The sequence below is a fragment of the Mauremys reevesii genome, linkage group 5, assembly GCF_016161935.1.
Source record: "Mauremys reevesii isolate NIE-2019 linkage group 5, ASM1616193v1, whole genome shotgun sequence".
In the NCBI taxonomy this organism is placed as follows: Eukaryota; Metazoa; Chordata; order Testudines; family Geoemydidae; genus Mauremys; species Mauremys reevesii.
The window spans coordinates 78,594,753-78,617,561 of NC_052627.1; the positions used below are offsets into that span (position 1 = coordinate 78,594,753).

Genomic DNA, 22,809 nt, shown 5'->3' on the forward strand with positions numbered 1-22,809 from the left:
TATATATATAATTTTTACAAGTTCATCAATCATGTTAATAGATGAGCTATACATTTTTGTATGTCACTATGCAAAGGTGATCCTGTACTTGTTCTTGGTTTTATTTTTCATGATGAATCAAAGCATGTTTTTTATTTATTTTATTTTATTTCTTACAACTAATCTTTCTTCATTCTGATAGCCTGGCTGCTCCCATTTGTCAAGTTAATTCTTACAATCCACTATCTATTTCTTGTGATTATAGAATAATTGAGAGTCCTTTTCTTATCCTTCCAATTACCATCATGTCCCTCTCTCCTCCACCACTTTTTTTTGGTTTTGAAGTTGCCTCAATATCTCATCACGATTAGGGCCAGCACCCCATGGAGCTGTATGAATTACTTTTACAAGTTTAGATTTATCACATCTAAATATTAGTGTTGTGTTTTAAGGAATATTTTGTTACTGGAGTAGGATTCTACTATTTTATCTAATTTGAAAATAAGTATAAAATTCAAAGCAAAGAAAGAAAAAAACCTGTTTCTTCTAAATCCATTTAGTGGGAGAGAGAATGACATTGTGATCTTGAAACTGCTTATTTAGAGTAGCATGAGAATGTCTTTGATTAAAGGCCATTAACTTTTCTCTGATTTTTATTGCATAATATTCAATTTGCATTTTTAAGGCTTGTTTCACCCTGACATAAGGAGGCACAACTCCATTGAAACCTATGGAAGCAGCATTAGGTAATGGATAGAATACAGGACTGGCCATCAGGAGACCTGGGTTCTAGTTTTGACTGTCAGAGCTTCACCTTGTGTGGAAGTGAGGATCACTCACTATTCCATAATGCGGGTATAATTAGAGAGCCACTGCCATTCTGATGGCACACAGTGAGAAAAACCAGTAATTTGTAGTACAAAGAGGAAATGTGCCCTAATAATTATAATATGGGACTAGAAGTCAGAGATTCTGGTCTATATGCCCAATTCTGCCATGGACTCACTCAGTGGCCTTGGGCAAATCATTTCTTCAATGTTCAGAAGTATCTAAGTGTTCTCACATGTAAAATGGGAATCATAATACAAAGGGGTGCTGAGAGGCTGAAAATGTTTTGTGACGGGACAAGGCCAGATGGCTATAGAAAAGTAGTGGGAGACAGATATATTAGCCCCAGGTTAAACAAATCCCTGGTACCAGGATAAGCAAATGGCAGCTGCTCCAAGTCAATTAAGACACCTGGGGCAATTAAGAGCTTTCCAGAAGGCAGGGAGGATGCTAGGTTGATTGGGACACGTGAAGCCAAACAGGGGCTGACTGAAACTAGTTAAAAGCCTCCCAATCACTCAGCTGAGTGTGCATGTCAGGAGCTGTGCTGTTGGAGAGACTGAACTGTACACACCATATCAGGCATAAGGAAAGAGGCCCTGAGGTAAGGGGGAAGTGGAGCTTGAGGAAGTGGGGGCTGCTGTGGGGAAGTAGCTCAGGGAATTGTATGTGTCCTGTTCCTAAAAGGTCAGCTACCATAGCTGATACTATTAGGGTCCCTGGGCTGGAGCCCGGAGTAGAGGGCAGGCCCAGGCTCCTCTCCTTTACCCCCCTGATTAATCACTGAGACTGAGAGACAACAGAGACTGTGTAAGGGAGGATAGCTTCTCCTCACCTCCCTTGCTGGCTTATGATGAAAATGGCTCAGTACACCGTGACCCTTCTCTCTAGAGAGAGAAAGGTTAAGTGGAGGGTCACAGTGAGCCTCTGAGGCTAGCGAAATCTGTCAGGAAACGCAGGACCTGCAGAGACAAGGACAGAGTTTTGTCACAGTTTGTAAAGTACTACTGAAAGGCAAGGCAGAAGTAGATGACCTTATTTCAGATACATGCAAGAAAAACAATCTAGTTTTGCATATTTATGAGATACTCATTTCATGGTCTTGAAAGAAAAGGAACAAAACTAAAAAGCTGGGTCAGATGAACATTCTTCTGTACAGTACATTTAGAAATAAAGCTAGTGGAGTTAGTATTCTGATGGGGACAGTAGTCCTGAGGATTGATACATCCCATGACTGTAGAAGAATTGATAGCAGAAAAGGATTCTTTGATGTTTTATTTAAAAGTTTTGCTCAATAATTCAATAAAGATCTATTATAATCATCAAACAGTAAGAATGTGCCATGAATACACTAAAATAACAAAACAAACTAATGCAACTTTAGTAAACATTTACAGTTTAAGGGGTGTGTTGTTCATTGAGGCACTACTGATGTCACAATTACTGGGGTGTAAGTCAGCATTGGATTTTTTTTTAATTTTTTTTTTTTTTTGGCCCTAAGTAAATGACCCCATTGCAATTTTCTCATCCCTGGGAGAGTGAAAGAATAAAAGCTAAAGATGAGTCTATATGTATTTGTTAGCAGAAATGGGATTCTTTTGCTTACATAATTGTGCAATGACACCAGATATGTTTCCTCAATAAAAGCTGAATATCAAAGTTAAAAAGAAAAGCAGGCTTGCCAGTAAATATTTGGTTTTCCTTGTATCTTTGTCAGCTATTCAAGTATGTGCGGTAGGTATCATAGGCTGGGAGAGGCTGTATCTCCCCAAACAAGGCAGGTGTGACCTCACCCATGCTCCGACCCCCCCCCCCCCGGGCCTCCTTCTGGATCCCACTCTGTAGCTCCCCCTGTGTGGTGGCCCCAGCTCGGGCTGGAGCCATACCACTTGCCCTCCTGGCGCTCCAGGGCTGGGGGGTCTGTGGCTGCACCCTCCTGGTGGTCTGGGGCTGCATCCGCACCACCCACCTTACTAGGAGGGTGGTGAAGATGGGTTACCTAGGGAGGTGGTGGAATCTCCTTCCTTGGAGATTTTTAAGGTCAGACTTGACAAAGCCCTGGCTGGGATGATTTAGTTGGGGATTGGTCCTGCTTTGAGCAGGGGGTTGGACTAGATGACCTTATGAGGTCCCTTCCAACCCTGATATTCTATGATTCACCCTCCTAGCACTCCAGCGTGGAGTGGGGGGCTGGGTCCATGCCACCTTCCCTCCTGGCACTCCAGAGCTGGGGGAGCTAACCTGGGGTGGGGGAGCTCTGGGCTCCAATGGGGGGGTATGGAAGGGGTAGGGCCTCAGGCAGAAGGGGTGGGGTTCGGGACTAGCCTCCCACCGTCGGTGGTTCATGTGCTGCCCGTGTATTCAAGTACTTCCAGGCCAGTCTCTAATACCCCAAAGACAATGAATATTTGTATTGGTATAGCACCCAAGAGCCTCAGTCCTGGGACAAGATCCCATTGTGCGAGGTGCTGTACAAACACACAACAAAAGAAGTGTAAGCAGAGTCAGGATGAACTCTACCCTGACATCTGGTGGTGAATTGTGGCGAGTTGTGGAAAAGAACTTCAGGGGCTGATCTTGTTTGCATAGACACACCCACCCCGCCTAGCCTGAGCCCACAGCAGCCCAAATGGTCACTTTGACTGCTGTGGGATCCCCAGTTTCTCTATTATTGGGGCAGGAAGAATAGGGTTGTTACCCTGATTATGTGAATCAAGGGCAGTAGAACCTTACTTAGCAAGTCCCTCCATCATAAAATGCCATCAACTAAGTAGCACTTGTTAGACAAGGGACATGGGTTCCAAAACCCAGTGAAGGGGGGCGGGAGGATGAGGACAGGTATTTGTACCTGATGGCATGGGCTCCTTTTGAGGGCCTGAAACATCAATTGCACCTCCTTCTCTCTCTTTCTTTCTCCATTCCCAATGTGGAATATCAGAGCTAATCTTGATTCTATTAGGAGTCTAGTTACAGGCTGCTGACCTGAATTCACCTTGGGCCAATGGTGCACTAGCACTAGGGCTCCCCCTACTACAGGCTGAATTCACCAAAGAGCTGAAATCATTGAGTGCTGTGTTAAGTGGGGGAGGGGGGGCTGAAGATATATGGCTGAGCAGCTGGTGGAGTGGCACAGTTGGAGGGATAGCTGTTGGAGCATAGTAGTGCAGTTGGTTGGACAGCTGGAGTGGCTCACGGGATGGCTGGTGGAGCGGTGCAGTTGGCAGGACGGCTGGAGTGGTTTACGGGACGGCTAGTGGAGTGGAGCAGCTGGTGGAGCGGCTCACGGTGAAGGCTGCAGCAGAACCCCATGGAGAGGCAGAGCAGTCGGCCTTGGACCATGTAAGGTGACCCTTAACACCCCTGTGGGGTGGGGGGGGGAGATATTTCCACCCAGGCTGGGAGGTAAAGCTCTGCAGATAAACTTTTGAACTCTGGGGCTGCACTGACCAGGGACAGGCTTTTGGGGTGTTGGACTTTTGGGACTTTGGGTGATTTTTGGGGGGGTTGCTGGACTCAGACCCTAGGGGAAAAGAACACTGCCAAACTTACTTGGGGGGTGGGTCTTTTGCTCATGGTCTGTGTTATGAATCCTGTTTGTGATGTTTCCCCAACATAATGCTGCATTGTTTCCCTCCTTCAGTAAAAGGATTTTGCTACACTCAGACGCCATGCTTGCAAGAGGGGAGGTATTGCCTCTTAGAGGTGCCTGGGGTGGGGGTGGTATGTAATTGTCCCAGGTCACTGGGTGGGGGCTCGAGCCGGTTTTGCATTGTGGTATTGAAATGGAACCCCTAGATACTGAACCCGGCCCTTGTTGCTGGAGACAGGCAGAAGAGTTACAGAAGATTGAGACACGCCAAGTCAAAATCACCTGAATGAGTCCCCATTAAATAAGGGAAGTGTTCCATTAAGCAGAAGTATTTATAATAAAGCTTAATGGGGCATTGCATTGCCTTTGGGCTTAAACTGGTTACCTCAGAGATGACTCCATTAACTGGATTTCCTGATTAAAACTTTCCCAATTAGAGTGCTATGTTTAAATGTGTATGAAAAAGAAAGTAAAAAAAATCTGCATTTTCAGTAATATGCGTGCCTTTCCTCATGTATCTTTGTAGCAGCTGAGACCAGTGTGTGAACTTTCAGCTATTTAATGGCCCCTTGACTTGAACATGTGAGGCTGGATGCAGTGAATTCTTCACTGAATAAATTCTGATGAATTCTTCATCCTCGGGACAGCTGACTTTGTGACGAGATCCCTGGGGTACAAGCTGGAACTGGGGTACTGCTGTGCCCTTTTAACTCTCCAGCCTGGGCTGTCTCTCACAATGCTTTGCTAGTGACAAGCAGCAAACCCCTCTGGGCACTATTATCACTCAGTACAACAGTATGTGGTGCCCCACACCCAGCTAAATTGCATGAATGCTCCCTGAGCCACTCACGAATCACACTGAGAAAAGTACCAGCAAATCTCTCAAGCCCCCAGCCTTCCACCCCAGAACTGTACCATCTTGCCCTGGTCAGAAGCTTGACCAGTGTAAATTCATTACCCAGTCTGCCCCTCCCTCAATATGGAGAGGACACACATTCGCCTTTGTAAACTCAGCTGAGATTTCACAAGCACTTCAACCAAACCACACTGTTTTAGGTAAAATATAAAAGATGTATTAATCACTTAAAATCTATCTTTCTGTAGTTAAGTGGTAGGCACAAAAGGTCAGAGATAGTTGCCAAAGAAAATAAAAGGTAAGCGTACAGTCTAAATCTTAAACTTTGTTACACTAGGCAATATTTGGATCATAGAATCATAGATGATTAGGGTTGGAAGAGACCTCAGGAGGTCATCTAGTCCAACCCCCTGCTCGAAGCAGGACCAACCCCAACTAAATCAAGCTGGATCAAGCAGTTTTTCTAATCCCACTGATGTTGCGGGTATGTTACGGTATACACAGGCTTCCCCTTTAAGCCTGCATGATCAGGCGATGTCTTCCTTACACCTTCTCGTTTGCCTCCTTACCTGAAGGTGTTCTGCTGATGTGTAGGAGCCTCAGGAGCACAACTGCAGAAGCGAAACAAAAAACCAATACACAGAGTCAGTATTGTGAGCGTATTCAGGCTTGAATCATAAAAGTTACATGCAGTTCTTTCTCACTCCCTTGGCGAGAACACAGCATGGCCAGAGCACTTAACATGGTGCGTTCGGCCCAGGAGGGAAAGTTGCAAGATGGGACAAAGGGTCTGGGTGGTATCAGAAGGGGGATCACCACAAGCACATAGGGACATTACTCTGAATACTGGCACTGTTTTCCACGGGCAGGTGTGATCGAAGCTGAGGGTAACCTAGGATGCCAGGGTGCATCTCCTATATGCATGTGGCTTCAGACTAGGTGCCTATGCTGCTTGTCTGTGTACTGCTTTGGTTCCTACAGAAGTAATTGCCGATTGGCGCAGCAAAGCTTCCTACAACAGGGGAAGAAACAAAGCAGCTCTGCCGAGGAACTTTTGGCAGAGGATGACAGAGTATCTGCAGGAAAGTTTCCTAGAGCTCTCTATGGAGGATTCCTGAGAGATCCCAGTGTGCATTAATAAACTTTTCCACGGGGCCCCCACTGTGTAGCTGCACATGGGAATGAGAAGCAAATGCAAACAGTATCTAGTGTTGTTAATTTCTATCCCTTCTCCCATGTGCACCTTTTAACAAAATAAAGGACACCTCTACCTCATGTCACTGTGCAGTATCAAAGCAAAATGAGTACTTACCGGAGCTCCCGTCTCCTGTTTCAGGCAAGCCAGAGCCCGACTGCTGGGACTGGTTAGACCCCCCCCTCTGGAGTAAAAAAGAAGTCCTGGATTGCCACACCACTAGATGACCCTGTCGCCTGTCCCACATCCTCCTCCAACTCAACCTCCTCATCCACCACTTCATTCCTGGGGTTGACTCCGCTGGCTGCTGCCTCCAATCTCCCTGAAGTATCCACAGGGCTCTTTGCAATGGAGGAGGGGGTCACCACTTAGGATGACGTGCAGGTCCTTGAAGCGGCATGTTTTTGGTGCTGCACAAGAGCAACGATTGGCTTCTCTTTCCTTCTCAAAAGCTGACCATACAGAGCAGTAGCAAATGAAAAAGTACCTATGTTCCTGGAGCCCAACTCTATAGCACAGGGAAAATGATGGGGGGGCTGGTCAATTCTCCATGCAGTTTCCCCCTTCAGCTGATCATACTACTCTTGTGGTGCTTGAGCTTCACCTGGATGGTGTTGCAACACAATCCTGCTTGTTGTTGCAATGTAAACAGGTTTTGATTCAGATTCACAATGCCTGTAACATGATGGTGTAAGCCTTAACATGTAGCAGGCATGCAACAGCTGTGCGGTCATTCATCACTTATACAGTTCTGTTGTGTAACTGCATGTGAGTGACTCAGGCTGGCTGTTACCATTGTATAGGTTTTTGTGATCAGCACTTCCTTTTCCTTAAAAATGTCAAATTAAGCAATCAACAGCCCACAGATTGAGAAACTCTGGGAAAGAGTATAATAATCAGTCAGTATTGTAAGGGGAAACTTCTTGGTCACGTATGTGCAATTCCCATTCTACATGCACATAACCAAGGACAAAATGTGGCGTTCAGTGCTCAAAAAATGGAAAGTAAAGAAAATAAAGCTTCTCTTTAATTGTTTAGCATTTCCAAATAATGAGGAAGGAACGGCCCTAGAGTTCTGTGGGTTCATGCTATTAAAAAGAGATTATGCTCTCAATAAACTTTGCCAGCTATTTGACTCTTCAGAATGTAGTCAGTTCTGGTTAATAGTCTGCAACTGTCATTTTCATTTGGATTATACATTATTTAATCTAAAATGCATCCTGCAAAATGGGCTCTGACTTAAATAATTCAGATAACCAAGAGACATGGTCTGAATAAACCAAGACAAGATAAATGCTATCTGCCTGTAAGTAAGAAGGACAGTTCCGCCTCCCCATGCCCTTCTTTGAGAAGACCAGTGCCTACAATGTATAAAGAGGTAAGTGTGCTGAGAGGTAGACCCCTGACTAAGTGTCTGATATGTATGTTAGAAGATCACATGGTATGGAAATGACTTAGTATAAAATCAGTTCTATTGTAATCATCCAAAACATTTTATTTTCTTGAAAGTCTATTTTGAGTTTCCTGGAAATTAATAGGATGGAAATAGACTCATTCTTTCTTCTAACTTTATTAAATCTAAACTCTCTGGTTTACAACCATATATTAAGCAGCCACAGCATGTGCTATGACAGACACAAAATTTAATATATTTTACTATACTTTTTCAGCTGCCTATAATGAACTGATTTCTTCTAAATTAACAAAGAAAGTACTTTTTAAAAACCTGGTACAGGTCACTGTCTCAGACTTTTAGACATCACTGTAACAAATTACTATTGTTATCTATAGACTCAGATTTTAAATCTAGGAGACTACTATTATCATCTACTCTGACCTTCTGAATAATAACAGGAGCCTTTGAATTTCATCTAGTAATTCCTGCAGAAGAGGAAATTACTCTCCTCCCAGGCCACTGATAAAAATATACCAGCACTGGGCTGGGAACCAATCTTAATATAACCCCACCAGAAATACCCCATACTAGTTGATTCCCCATTAACAGTTACACTTTGAGATCTATCAGTTAGCCAATTTTTAATCCATTTAATATTGGACACATTGATTTTGTTCTAATTTTTTAGGCAGACTGTCATGTGACTAAGTCAAATGCCTTCCAAAAATGCAAGTATATTATGTCAACACAGTTATCTCTATCAAAGAGTCTAGTAATCTTGCTAAGGCACAACTAACATATTTGTTTGACAAAATCTATTTTCCCTGTATAAAAGACACAGAACTCCATTTTAACTCCATGATAAACACAGGCTGAGATCACATAGTTCTCCCTAGCTCTCTAACTCTCAGACTGCCTGTGATGTCTAGGGCCAACATAGATGGTCTCTATGAACCCTTACTTGGATAAAGCAGTTAGTAGGCCAAATTCTGCTCTGATTCGAGTTACCATATATACTCGTTCATAAACCAAATTTTTTTAGTAAAAAAGGGAAGCACCAGAGATGGGGGTCGGCTTATGAACGGGTATAGAGAGGGAGAGGTGGGACACAGCCCCTCCCATCAGAGGGAGCAAGGAGAGGCAGCACAGCCAGCGGAGACAGAAGGGAAGAGGCAGGGCCAGAGTCTCTCCATTTCTGGCCACACTGCTTTCCCCCCAGCCTCCAAAGCAGCAGCAGCTGTGGGGCTGGCAGGCTGCAGCCGTGCCACTCGGCCCCGCCCCCCAGAGCAGGCTGTGGCCGCGCTGCCCAGGCAGCGGCGCATGCTGTGGCCATGCCGCCCGGCCCACCCTGCTGGAACATGCTGCGGCCGCACCGCCCGGTCTGGCCCGCTGGAGCAGGCTGCGGCCGCGCTGCCCCAGCCTGCCGGAGCAGCTCCAGCCAGGCCAGAGGCATCCTCCCCTGGCCCTCCCCAGATAAGGTGGGAAGGGATGGGATGGGGAGAAGGGGTCCTGGGCTAGGGGTGGGGTCACCATCATGTGGGGGGTGGTCACAGGGGTTACTCCCCTGACCCCCAGCTTCTCCCCCTCCCCAAAATTTCCCCACCAGTTGCTGTCCCAGCCTATCAGGGTAAGCAGCTGGCGCACGGGGACACTTTGTTTACTTAGGTTTACCTCCATGCCTGCTCAAGGTAAACAAATCATCTCAGACCACCAGCAGCTGGAGCCAAAGTTTGCTGACTCCTGAATTATAGTGTCGGCTTATGAACGGGTCATAAACATTTTCCATTTTTACTTATCCATCTTGGGGGCGAGGGGGGGGCGGCTTATAAACAAACTGGCTTATGATCGAGGTGACATTTGCATAGGGTGTAAGTCAGAGGGGTACACTTGGTTCTTTCTGACTTAACAAGTGATGGCAAACCTTAAAATTCTTGGGAAATGTAGTCTAAATGAAATTACTCTAAGGTGGGGTGCACAACTGCTTGAAAGACTGTACTCAAAGAGTACTTAACAGTGGCTCACTGGCAAATTGGGAGGCTATATCTACTGGAGTCACACAGAGGTTAATATTTCCATTAATGACTTGGATAATGGGGTAAAGAATATTCGTATAAAATTTGCAGATGACACCAAGGTGGGGGGGGTTGCAAGCACTTTGGAGGACAGAATTATAATTCCAAATGACCTTGACAAATTGGACAATTGGTCTGAATTCAGCTAGATGAAGTTCAATAAAGACAAATGTAAAGTACTTCCACTTAGGAAGGAGAAATCAAATGTACAACTACAAAACGGCTAACCTGTGGCCCCGGTGCCACATGTGGCTCTTCAGAATTTACTATGCGACTCCTTTATAGGCACTGACTCCGGGGCTGGAGCTACAGGCACCAACTTTCCAATGTGCCGGGGGGGGGCTCACTGCTCAACTCCTGACTTGGCCACAGGCCCTGCCCCCACTCCACCACTTCCTGCCTCCTCCCCTGAGTCGACCATGCCCTTGCTCCTCCCCCACCCCTCCCCAGAGCCTCCTGCATGCCATGAAACAGCTGATAGGGAGGAAGGGGGAGGCGCTGATCAGTGGGGCTGCCGGTGGGTGGGAGGCGCTGGGAGCGGCAGGGGAAGAAGCTGATGGGGGGCTGCTGATGTATTACTGTGGCTATTTGGCAATGTACATTGGTAAATTCCAGCTCCTTTTCAGGCTTAGGTTGGCCACCCCTGGGCTAGGTGGTAGTACTGCTGAAAAGGATCTGGGGATTATAGTGGAACGCAAGTTGAATACTAATCAACAATGTGATGCAGTTGCAAGAAAAACTAATATCATTTTGGGATGTACCAATAAGAATGTTGTATGTAAGGCACAGGAGGTAATTCGTCTGCACTATTTGACACAGGTGAGGCCTCAGCTGGAGTATTGTGTCCAGTTTGGGGCACTGTCAGGAATTCAGCTGCCTCTGGGCTAAATTGCCTAAAACCCCCAATGAGCTCAGCGAGGCCCAATAAACCTGCACTAAGTAATTGTGATCCCTGATTTGTCAGAAGAGCCGACAGATCACCATTTAAACTCTGTTGCAATAGCAGCACAGTGGCTGCTCAATGCTTTCCATGCCCTTAGCTGTGCCAGACCTGCTTCCTGCCAAGCCTTTGCTCCAGCCCTAGTCTCTGCCTGCCTCTCATCTCCTGATTCCTAACTCCCAGTGTCTGCCCTTTGGGTCTGTCCTGGCTCCTGATTCCTGGCTCCAACTTTTGGCTTGCCTCCTGACCATGCCTCCAGTTCTGCCTTCTGATTCTGCTTCGACCAGTAGGCCAGATTCCTACTCAGACAATAAGTCACACCACCTACTCCTCAGAGTGTGACAGGCAGCACACTTTAAGAAAGATGTGGACAAATTGGAGAGAGTCCAGTGGAACAAAAATGATAGGTTCAGCAAACCTGTGACACATGAGGAAAGGTTAATAAACCTGAGTGCATTTAGTCTTGAGAAAAGAAGACTGAGGGGGAATCTGATAGCAGTCTTCAAATATGTTAAGGGTCATTATAAAGAGGGCAGTGATCAATTGTTCTCCATGTCCACTGAAGATAGGAGAAGAAATAATGAGCTCCATTTGCAGCAAGGGAGATTTAGGTTAGATATTGGGGAAAACCTTTCTGGCTATAAGGATACTTGAACTGGTTATCAAGGGAGGTTGTGGAATCCCTGTCATTGGAGGTTTTTAAGAATAGGTTAGGCAAACACCTGCCAGGGATGGTCTAAGGTATAATTGCATAGGGGAGAGTCCTCAGATGACACATAGCTTGTGTAGAGGCTATGCACCTCTCACGCTTGTAGCCTTTGGCAAAGAGGTCAACCAATAATTCCAATAATTTCCAATCCTGTCCAGGTCCTTTGGCTGTGGAAAATGATTTGTTGGCAGCATTAAGCTTCTTTTATTCAGTTTTAATGTCTGTTGTATTGACTGAGTCCTGGTCAAAAAGCTGATGTGCACAAATAAGAAACCAATACTCATTTCATACAAAAAAAACCAAAAAACCAGGAGGCCCAAACACACTACAGGTTGTGCTTCATTCGTCAGCTTTTTAGAGTTAGAAAACAGGATCTCACATCTGTACATCCTAAGTCTGGGTTTGTTCTCAGAACCCACAATCTTTAAACTTTCACAAGCAAACATCTTGGGAAATTCTGATCATGCTTTCAGAACTTCAATAGTTAGCTACCAATGACATGTGCCTAAAACATCCTTTCGTAGGATCGCTTCCTCTGCCATATGTAGCTCTGTAGTCTTTGTAAAACTTCTGTGGAACCTATCTGTTTGGGGTGCTGTAACTTTCTTGGCTAATCTTGCAGAGCTCTGTATTCTTTCTCAGGCTGAAGTTTCTCCATCAGTGATTTTATTTATTTGCAGAAATCTTCATTTTGAAGATTTCTGGTCTTTACATAGAGTATTTCCATATTATTTGATGGTTTTATAAACATATTTAATCAGTCCACTATTCAGCAAAATAAAACCCATTTGAGATATACGTTAGCATGTCACTACCCCAGCAGGATGAAACAGCTGAATCAGTCTTTAACCCTCTGTGATAATGCTGTTCTTTTTATTTCTTCCCATCTAAAACTGGAATTGATTGTGTGTACTTCTGATCTGTGTGACTGTGAACTTCCAAACAAGCAACTATCAGGCATTGTGACCACTCAGTTCTTATAACTCTTTGGCTGTGTTTGCTTTGCAGACTTTCACTTCACATTGACTTCTCAACATGTCAATTAAATGTTTCACCCAGTCTTGTATGGACCGTAGATAATTTTGAAACTGCTGTTCATTATCTGTTAAGTATGTTCATTAAGCCATGTGTCTTGTTTAAATAAGAAACATCTTGACATTTGGTGATTAGTCTCCCAGCAAAAGAATTTCCTCATACTGAATCTTGTCATTGTAATGAGTCCGTATCGAAAAGATGGGGGATACAGTCCCCATGCTGACCAGGAGGGATTAATGAGAGCCTGTCAGCCCAGGCAGCTCCACCCCCAAGTGCAAGGTGTCAAGCCTGGAAGGAGGAGATAAAAGAAGAAAAGTATAGCTCAGTGGTGGTTGACTGAGAAAGGGAGGAGAATTCTTGAGCTAGCCCTGTGAAGGAAGGCCTGGCTAGGGCCAGATTCTAATCGGAGACTGTCTTGCAGCTTCCTGAAACAAAGGATCAGCTGGGGCTAGAACCCAACCAGAGACATATGAGAGTCAGATCCTCCTTAGGACAGGTAGGTCTGGTGCAGGACTTTTTTGTTTCTCATAAAAAGTTCAGCTCCCCTTTGTTTTGGGACTTGTAGAAAAGTCAGCCGGGGAAGAGACTCTGGGGAAGACCTAGCTACAGACCACGGTAGGAAGCAGCGCAGGGAAACATCAGGTGGACTGAAAAAACAGGCCTCCTCTTCTTTATACAGGGTCCCTGGGCTGCAACCTGATTAGATGAGCCTGCATTCCCCTTCTGGCCTATGAAGGTGAGGGAGTGAAGACCCTGGAGGCAAGGACTGGCAGGCCCCAAAAGCCTGAAATTGAACTGAACCCATGATATGAAGCTGCCAGACAATTGGCATGCTGACTTGGGCTTCCCTGGAAAGGACAGGACTAAAAGTGAGTTGGCTTGAGGGCCAAGTCACAGGAAGAGGCAGACCACTGCAGGGCTAGAGCAGCTGTCATCAGGGGGCAGTAAAGAAGGAGGCCCCTACACCCTGCCCAGCCACAATGGGGTGCAGTTGTGGTGAGTAGACTTTTCCACAGATGCCTTAGATAATCTTAATTCTATGCATAGTTTCTCAAACATAGTCCTTTTCTTTGACTTTGTTTTTTATAAAAAAAAGGGTTGTTGGTTTTTTCTCATTCTTAGCTACAGTATCAAAATGATCACTTTAAACCATCATTCGACATGTCATTGTAAACCAAATCCCAGAGAGAAAAAAGGAAAGTTCTTCTTTACAAATTCATCAGAAGTTTGTGATTAGGAGACTTGTTGTTTCTCAAGTTGAAAACTCATAATTGTTACTAGTAATTTGTATTTTATGGGTATGAGATAAGGTGCTCAAAGGGCTGGGTGGCCTAGCAGTTAGCGCACCTGACCTCCAGCCCCTTGTCTGTCTATCAGGGGCTGTAGAGCTGTCTGGTTTTTGACCCCAGGATGGGAGTGCTTAGAGCCTCCACCTGCCTCTGGGCCTTTTCCCTTACATGGGGAGTGATAGGAGGACCTGGGTCTTTCCTTTCCACAAGGCCCCAGTCAAGGACCCTGTGGAAAGTAACACCAGCAGGCTCCTCCCTGCAGAGAATCTAAGTCTGCCATCCTGGGCTACTTGCTAACTATGTGCTCCCTTAGTTTGGAGCATGGCCCCTATTGTTCAAACAATCAATTGCTTAACAAAAAGTCCAAATGAGCAGGCCCTGCAAGATCTCAAAGGGGGGGGGTGGTTGGAGAAGGCTCTGCCTGTGGGCCTGACCCAGTCTGTGATCCCCTCTCAAGCTCAACCTTCTGTCTGGATTCCCAGAGAAAGCGACATTTCCAGCAGCCTGTCCACCACGTGTCTGGGCTTCTGGGCTCCTTTCAACCCACTCCTCCAGGCAGAGCATGCTTGGCAGGCCAGAAGAGCAGGGCTACCTGGAGCCAGTATTGCCCTTCAGGCCCAGTGTGAGGTTTGTAGCTAATACAGAGCATTATCATCACATCTGTTTTGTTTTATAAGTGATCCATATACAATCATGGTTGCAAACCCCACCCTTATGGCGCCAGAATGGCATTCTATTTTTGCAACCATGTTACATTTTGAGCTTCTATCCACAATAATTAATCTGCTGTTGCTTGCAGGCCTTTCTTCCCACTACTGTTTTCTAAACAGCAGCCTCCCATTTTGATTATTATTTCTTCCCAGGTGTATTACCTTACATTTATCTATATTAAATCTCATTTCATTTTCTTCTGGCCATCTCTCAACGTTTGCCCCCTAGCTCTACTCTCCTGTCAGGACAGAGCCCTACTCAGGGCCGATTGGCTTACATGATGCATAGCTAGAAGGGTGTTACATCTAAAAGAACTGGTGAGCTCTTCTGGAGTTCTCATTTCCTCTGTTGTAGGTCTTGATTCTGCTCATTCTGATCTGGTCATTTACTTCAGTGTGCTCAAGAATGGGCGTTTAAAGAGCTGGCTCATTGTCTGGATGCTGGCATTGTTCCAGATATTAAATTTTCCTAAGCCTTTCTATTGATTGAACTTCTTGTTCTTGCCTGAAACAGGCATAGGAGAGGCGAGAGAGTAATTTATGTTCTGCTGCATCTCAAATCTGCAAATAGATTTTTGCAAAGGCTGGCTGTAGGTAATCTGGGTGTTTTTAATATTTATTTTCCCAAAGCAGGTTGTTCAATTTCACACAAAAAACATTTGGTCTATTAGGATCTATTTGTTTTTGCACTGGACCCACTTTTGATTTTTAATTGACATGTTTTTGTTTTATGTTTTACATCGGGCACAGCAAATCCAGTGCTGTAATCATCATTAATTTGCATCTTGATCTCTCTAATCTACTAAGATTCTTTGAGTGTGTCAACAAAACAGTGGATGAAGGAAAAGCAGCTGATATAATTTATTTGGTCTTTGACAAACCTTTGCCTATGCTAGGGATTTGCCCTGATTCCAGCCATTGGTGGCCAGCCTCCAGAACCAGTGCAAACCCCTAGTGTGGGTGGGGAAAGCTGCTATTTCAATTGTTAACACTTACCCCTTAAACCAGGGTATGCTGCACTGGCAGAAATAACTGTTTTGCCAGTCTACACTGGGGGTTACACTGGTGCAGCTACACTAGAGGCCTCCAATGTCTGTAAAAGGGGCAAATCCCCAGTCTAGATAAGACCAAAATCCCTCACAATAGGCTATCAAAGAAACTAAGTAGTCAAGGAATGAAAGATGACATTTGTCATGAATTAGAAAGTGTATGCGGGAGAAAATAGGGTAGGAAAAAACGATCAGTTTACCACAGATTAACAACATGGTGCCCCCAGAAGTGACACTAGGATCAATGTGTTTAATATATTCATTTAGGAACGTGGAAAGGGCGGCAAAACAAGATGGCTGACAATTATTTAGAATAGTCAAGACTAAGGAAACTCAAAGGAACTTGAGACAGATGTAACCTAGCTGGGTAATTAGGCATCACAAAAGGAAGTAACATTCAGTCTTGACCAGGGGCGGCTCTACAAAGTAGGCTGCCCCAAGCAGCGCGGAGCGCTGCGCCGCCCTTCCCCGGTCCCGCGGCGGGTCCCCTCTTCCCGCGGCTCCGGCATCCTGGGGAGGGCGGCATTTGGCTCCTGTGGAGCTCCCGCCGGCATGCCTGCGGCAGGTCCACCGGAGCCCGGGACGAGCGGACCTGCCGCAGTCATGCCTGCGGGAGCTCAACCGGAGCCGCGGGAAGACGGGACCCGCCGCAGGCATGACTGCGGCAGGTCCGCTTGTCCCGGGCTCCGGTGGACCTGCCGCAGGCATGCCGGCGGGAGCTCCACCGGAGCCAAATGACGCCCTCCCCAGGATGCCGCCCCAAGCGGGCGCTTGGCCCGCTGGTGCCTAGAGCCGCCCCTGGTCTTGACAAATGCAAGGTAATGCACATTGGATGAAATAACATGAACTACTCACACAAACTGCTGAGTTCAAAATTAATCATAACCATTCAGGAAAAAGATGTAGGCTTCAAGGTGGACAGCTGAGGGTTTGTTCTGACTAGTCTTTAAAGGTGTGATAATAGATCATGTTAGCTAGTTAAATCTAACATCTCCTACAGCTCTAGTCAAAACATAGCAATTTGTTCTTTAACATGTGCTGAACTGGTTGAGTTAAATTCTAGGGCTTTGTCTTCACTAAGAAAAAAGGTGTATTTTTTATGTTAACTAACATGTTAAAACCCTAGAGCAGGCACAGCAAGTTGGCACTTTAATACATGTTATCTGGTCAAGGTCAGGCTCCTCTCTGTTAGTTAGCGGTTGACTTTTGCCATAGAGTTTCCCCCCCTAGAGCAGTGGTTCCCAAACTTGTTCCGCCGCTTGTGCAGGGAAAGCCCCTGGTGGGCCGGGCCAGTTTGTTTACCTGCTGCGTCCGCAAGTTTGGCCGATCGCGGCTCCCAGTGGCCACGGTTCACTGCTCCAGGCCATGGAGCAGCGAACCGCAGCCACCGGGAGCCATGATCAGACGAATCTGCAGACGCGGCAGGTACACAAACTGGCCCGGCCCACCAGGGGCTTTCCCTGCACAAGCGACAGAACAAGTTTGGGAACCACTGCCCTAGAGTTTACCTCAGTCAGCTAAATGGGATGAAAACAATGTTTTTAACTGGGGGAGGGGGTCCTACAGTTAAAAAATAATAGAATAGCTGTTGAATATCATTTTGACACTATCTAATTTTTTTGGCAGGGACAGCCCCCTGATAACTCAGTTTGTTCTTATCAGCCCAGGAAGTCCCTCTCTTTTCCCCAGGTTATCAGCTGCCTCATGGTAGCTGGGGCCGAGTTGAAGGTCTCTCCTGCAGCTGGCTCTGGATCCTTTTTTCCCTGGCTAGGAAATGGCTCAGTTTCCTCTTGTGAAGGGAAATTCTATGTGGCCAAGTCAGATTCACTTGTCTGTGCGTCTCCTGCTCTTTCTGTGCCAGGCTGGCTGTTTCCTTTCTTCTCTCATGCTCTTTCTCTGGGAACAAGAATTCTTGATTCCCTCTGTTAGGAGAACTGGGACAGGTCCAGCCAGCTATCATTCCTCTTGGGCTGACTCCCACTTTCCTGCCTGGCTCTTTTCCACACCCCATAAGTTCCATGTGAACTTTTCACAAAGGGAGGGAGGAGGCCAGACATCAGGGAGTCTGATTCTTTGCTTGTCCTTTTTCAGTCTCTGACCTGCAGCTGAGACCTGGCCTGACATGAGTAATTAACACATGGAGGGAGGCCTCATTTCTAGGAGGATAGAGTTAGGGAGGTAAACAGATCGTTAGGCTGAAAACAGAATGTTTGTGCTAAATCAGAGGTAGGCAACCTATCACGCTGAAGGCAGCACGCAAGCTGATTTTCAGTGGCACTCACACTGCCTGGGTCTGGCCACCGGTCCGGGGGGCTCTGCATTTTAATTTAATTTTAAATGAAGCTTCTTAAACATTTTAAAAACCTTATTTACTTTACATACAACAATAGTTTGGTTATATATTATAGACTTATAGAAAGAGCCTTTCTAAAAACGTTAAAATGTATGACTGGCACGTGAAACCTTAAATTAGAGTGAATAAATGAAGACTCAGCACACCACTTCTGAAAGGTTGCTGACCCCTGTACTAAATATAAGTAAATAGATCAGTTGACTAAAAAGACAGAATGTCTGAGACAGCTAAGATAAAAGGGAGAATACCCTGAGAACCATTTAGTAACAATGGACAAGATAAGTTAGGAATGTAAAGATGAGGTTGAGCATGGACAATGCATGGACAGAGCATGATGCACAGGGATTGGTTCCTGCAAAGTAACTAAACCAGTCCCAAGGTGTGTGATGCAATGTATAGTAAATGCAATGTGGTATATAAATGTGTATATATAGGAAGAGATTTTCTGTGTAGTTTTGGATGTGTGGTATGGTCCAGTCCAGTCCAGTCCCATCCCCTACGCTTGAGTCTGATCAACTCAGCATACTTTTGCTGTATGCCAAATAAAGGAACCTGAGTGACAAAATCTGGAGTCAAACTGAATTTTTTTGGATCCCAGAGAATTGTTTGGATGAAATATTCTCCCAGAATTAGACAAGGTGTTCTGGATAAGCCGAGTGGAAAAAGGAATCCCAACATTTTTAAGTGTAGATCTGCCCTTATCCTAAGAGTCATCTGCATGAAAGACATGGACCTACATCTCACCTATTTGCAGCTGTTGTAAATTTGGGCAACTTTTTTGTCCCTGTAAATAGCAAATGTAAAGACAGGTATCATTCCTAGTCTTCCAAAGACACTAAAGGCTATCATGGACTCAATTCTCCAGCCTGACTGAGCTGTGCTCTATATAAGACCAGAGGCCATGAGGAGAGCACATTAGCTGTATATCTTTGCTAAAATACCACCTTTGGTTACTTTATGCCATCTCTGTGGTTCCCTGATCCAGGGACAAGCCTGGGGCCAGTGCACCCCCCATTGTAACTTTGAGCACCCTGCGGGCTGCTCTAGATTTTGCCTTGCTACTTACAGTCCCAAGATTCCATTTCAACAGCCAGGAGACAGCCCAAGTTCAGTGGTGCTCCAGCATGCCACTTGTCTTCAGGTCATGCCCCACCACCCGTCACCCACAATGTGGGTTATGGCTGGTTCTTTTCAACTTGGGATTTTCCTCTACATTGGGGAAATCCAGGTAGCCAGCTTTATGCAGCAGTTCCTATGCAACACCAGAGTAGCATAGAGGAGCCAGTAACAGGACTAAAGATTTTTTTGTTTGTTTCTTTAAGTTAAAGCTCTGAATTGGGGGTGATGTTGAAATGGGCCTGCAGTGCTTAGCAATCACAATGCCTGGATGCTGCACCCTTTAAAAAGCTGTAGTATTGCCACTACCACATAGTCCCAACTATGCTGGCTGGGTTGCAGGAGAGACTGTGACCCCAAACTAGTAATGTCTCTTTTGGAAGAAAAAGTGCCATTCTATGCCAGAAACAACTTTATCCTTAATATTTATAATCTACTGCTATTGGCTGGGTTTTTTAATTAAAGCTGTCAGGAAATTAAACATATATTGCCTATAAATATTTACAATGTTTTCATGGTTAATGTTTCTTTTTTTGTGTGTCTCCTTTTAAAAGCATTTTGCTAAGTGACTGACTTTAAAAGTCAGATTTCTACTCAGGAATGCACAAATTTTCCTGGCAGATACAGTGGAAAAAAAAAACTCTAATAGAAGATACTATCAAAAAAAGATTTAAAAAAATATGCAAAATATCAAAATGTCACTTTTCTTGCCTCCTTTCTCCGTGTTTCTGTATTTTAGCAGTGTTAGTTTTTAAATCTATGTTGCTGCTATTGTGAGTACCGTCTGCCATACACTGGGTAAAAAAATGGGTTGAGGGCATTATGAAGTTTACGATTGCTCACATCTTCAGGGAACCAGCTCCCTCCCTGTGACATTAAACAACTTACAAAACACCAGCAACAATCATTCCAGTCTCAGGAAGTTATTAATTTTCATCATTTTCATAATTTCACAGGTGTCAAATCTTAATCCATTATGCCTACATGTATTATGTAACATAGCTCTGCACTAATTTGCCACAGGCTAATTATTGCTGGTTCACTACATTCTAATAAAAATCTCTATCTCTTCTGTCTATCAAACAGATGTGAAATAATGGAGTGAAGCTGCCAACCAGACTATTTGAACACCTTTCAAAATAATATAGAGAAGATACTGTGTTGCCCTCTCTCCGAGAGGTCATGATGAACATTGTCCCTGATATAGACTTTTTGTTCCACTTCCTCTGTTTACCAACATACTAACTTTTGCCACTAAGCACTATAGTTTGCATAAACATTAAACTTAACACTCTTTCCAAATAAGTATAGACTGGTTTTAGATGTCTTAATCAGTTTCCTGAGAAGGCCATGGTTATGCAGTCAGCCCCTTTGTAATTACCACACACACAAATTATCTATATTGTATTAAGGGTCACATTTCAGACCTTAAACAGTGCTTTGTCTCTAGAAAGGCAGAAAAATGGCCTTGTGATTAATGTACTGAAACTGGCATACAGAAGATCTGGGTTCTAACCTCAGCTGCACAAGTCACTTAACCTCTCTGTAGGGTGACCAGAGAGCAAGTGTGAAAAATCAGGACGGGGATGAGGGGGTAATAGGAACCTATATAAGAAAAAGACCCAAAAATCAGGACTGTCCCTATAAAATAGGAACATCTGGTCACCCCACCTCTCTGCTGCAAATTCTGATCTATGAAACAAGGATAACATTACTTACCTACCTCCCAGAGGGGCTGTGAGGATTTTTTTGCTACTGCTTTTTAAATGCTTTGAATAGAAAACAAATTCAGCATTGAAACAAGGATAAAGTATGTGTACAGAAACCATTCAGGAAGTGGCACCCCGAGTGTATGCTGTTTGCAGATGAGGTTGTGCTTGTGGGAGACAGGAGTACCGGAACCTCAGTAGAAGTGGGGGGGGACATGGCCCCACCCCAGCTCCTCCTCTTACCCCAAGGCCCCACCCCCTCTGTGGCCCCACCCCCTGCTTCTTTTCTTCCCCTGTGGCTCTGCCCCTGGCCAAGCCAGAAGCTGGAGTGGGGCTGTGGTAAGAGCCACCCAGGTAACCTGGGCTGCTGTGGGGAGCCTCAGATCCTCCATCTGCCCTGGGCTCTCCACAGTGGCCCAGGCCCCTTGGGCAGCTCTTATCATGGCCCAGCTCTGACTTCCAGCCTGGCCAGGAGTGGGACTTTGGGGGGAACAGGAGGAGCAGGGGGTGGAGCCACAAAGGGGACAAAGATGAGCAAGGGGCAGAGCTCCGTGGTGAGGGAAGGCCTAAGGTCTACTTCAGTCCTCAACCAGGAAGAGGCTGGCACAACCTCTGAGTCTCAGGCAGTCATGGAGCAGTGCCACAGGTGCTGCACTTCAGGGTGAGGGAGCTGAGTGCCTTATCAGCTCCCTCGCCACGAAGCACAGCCCCATTCCCGCCCTCCACACCTGCCCAAGGCTTGCAGTTTTTGGGGGGGCCACATGACCCCCTGCTCTCCAAACTACACCCATGTTAAAAAGTGGGTGGGCATTGCTTGCCCACTTTTAAAAGTGGAGGGACCAGAGCCCACCTGGCCCTCCAGTTCCAGCGCCCCTGGTGTGGGAGAGAAAAGAGGAAGTGAAAGAAGATTTAGAGAGGTGGAGGTGTGTACCTGAAAGAAATGGCATGAAAATCAGCAGAAATAAAGCAGATGGTCTGTTTAGATTCGATGATCCCTGGCAGGAAGACAAGCCACTATCAAAGGTACAGAAGTTCAAGCAGAATGACCTGTGATAAGAGAATGCCTATCAAATTAAAAAGTAAGATCTACAAGACAATAATTAGGCCTGCACTCTTGCAGGCTTTGAATGCTGGGAACTGAGGAAGAGACAGGAGCTGATCTTGAACACGGTGGAAATAAAAATGTTAAGATGGAAGTTTGGAGTTATATTAGGATTGCCCACCTCCTCCCCTGCAGCCTAGCGCCTGCTCTGCCTGTTCTCTCAGGCTCCAGCCCCTGTCCCACCTCTTCCACCCAAGGCCCTGGCCCTGTACCGCCTCTTCTCCCCAGGCCTACTGCCTGCTCTGCCTTTTCCCCCCAAGCCTCCGCCCCCTACTCTACTTCTTCCTCCCAAAGCCCTGCCTCCCACTAACTCCCCCCATTGCTCTCTGCTCTGCCCCCTGCCCCTTCTTCCTCGCTCAATCCTCTCCACCACCCTCCCTCCCTGCCCCCAGCTGGGTTCCCTCTGCTCCAGGGCTGGGACAGGAGCTGCAGCCTGATGCAGAGCCTTCCTGCCTGCCTACAGATAGGAGGCAACCCCAACTGAGCAGTAGCTGGTGCAGGTTGATGACCCAGCACCTCCCCCGCCCACAGTAACCAGACTTTAGGTGTCCAGTCAGTACATCTGACTGAACAGTGCACCAGACACCTGGCAACTCTAAGTTACAAGAATGGACCATGTTCGGAACAAATTAATTGAAAGAACTGTGACTGTGATACCAATTATAGAAAAGCTGAGGCTTATATGGCTTGGGCATGTGACAAGAAGATTGGAATAATATATAGGAAACCGGGTGTTACCCTCCACCTCTAAGAGAAGAGTTTTGGGATATCGAAAACTACATAGATTCATAGACTTAAAGGCCCGAAAGGACCATCAAGATCATCTAGTCTGATCTCCTGCACATTGCAGGCCATAGAACTTCACCCACCCACTCCTGAAAT

At 45.7% G+C, this 22,809-nt stretch overlaps 1 long non-coding RNA gene across 1 annotated transcript; it reads left to right on the forward strand.

The window, feature by feature from the left end:
* The first annotated feature begins 1,261 nt into the window (after positions 1 to 1,261).
* LOC120406676 lies at positions 1,262 to 20,421 on the forward strand. Its single transcript, XR_005599470.1, has 3 exons — positions 1,262 to 1,411; positions 6,589 to 7,825; positions 20,203 to 20,421. It is a non-coding gene; the product is annotated as an uncharacterized LOC120406676 (long non-coding RNA).
* The last annotated feature ends 2,388 nt before the right edge of the window (positions 20,422 to 22,809 follow it).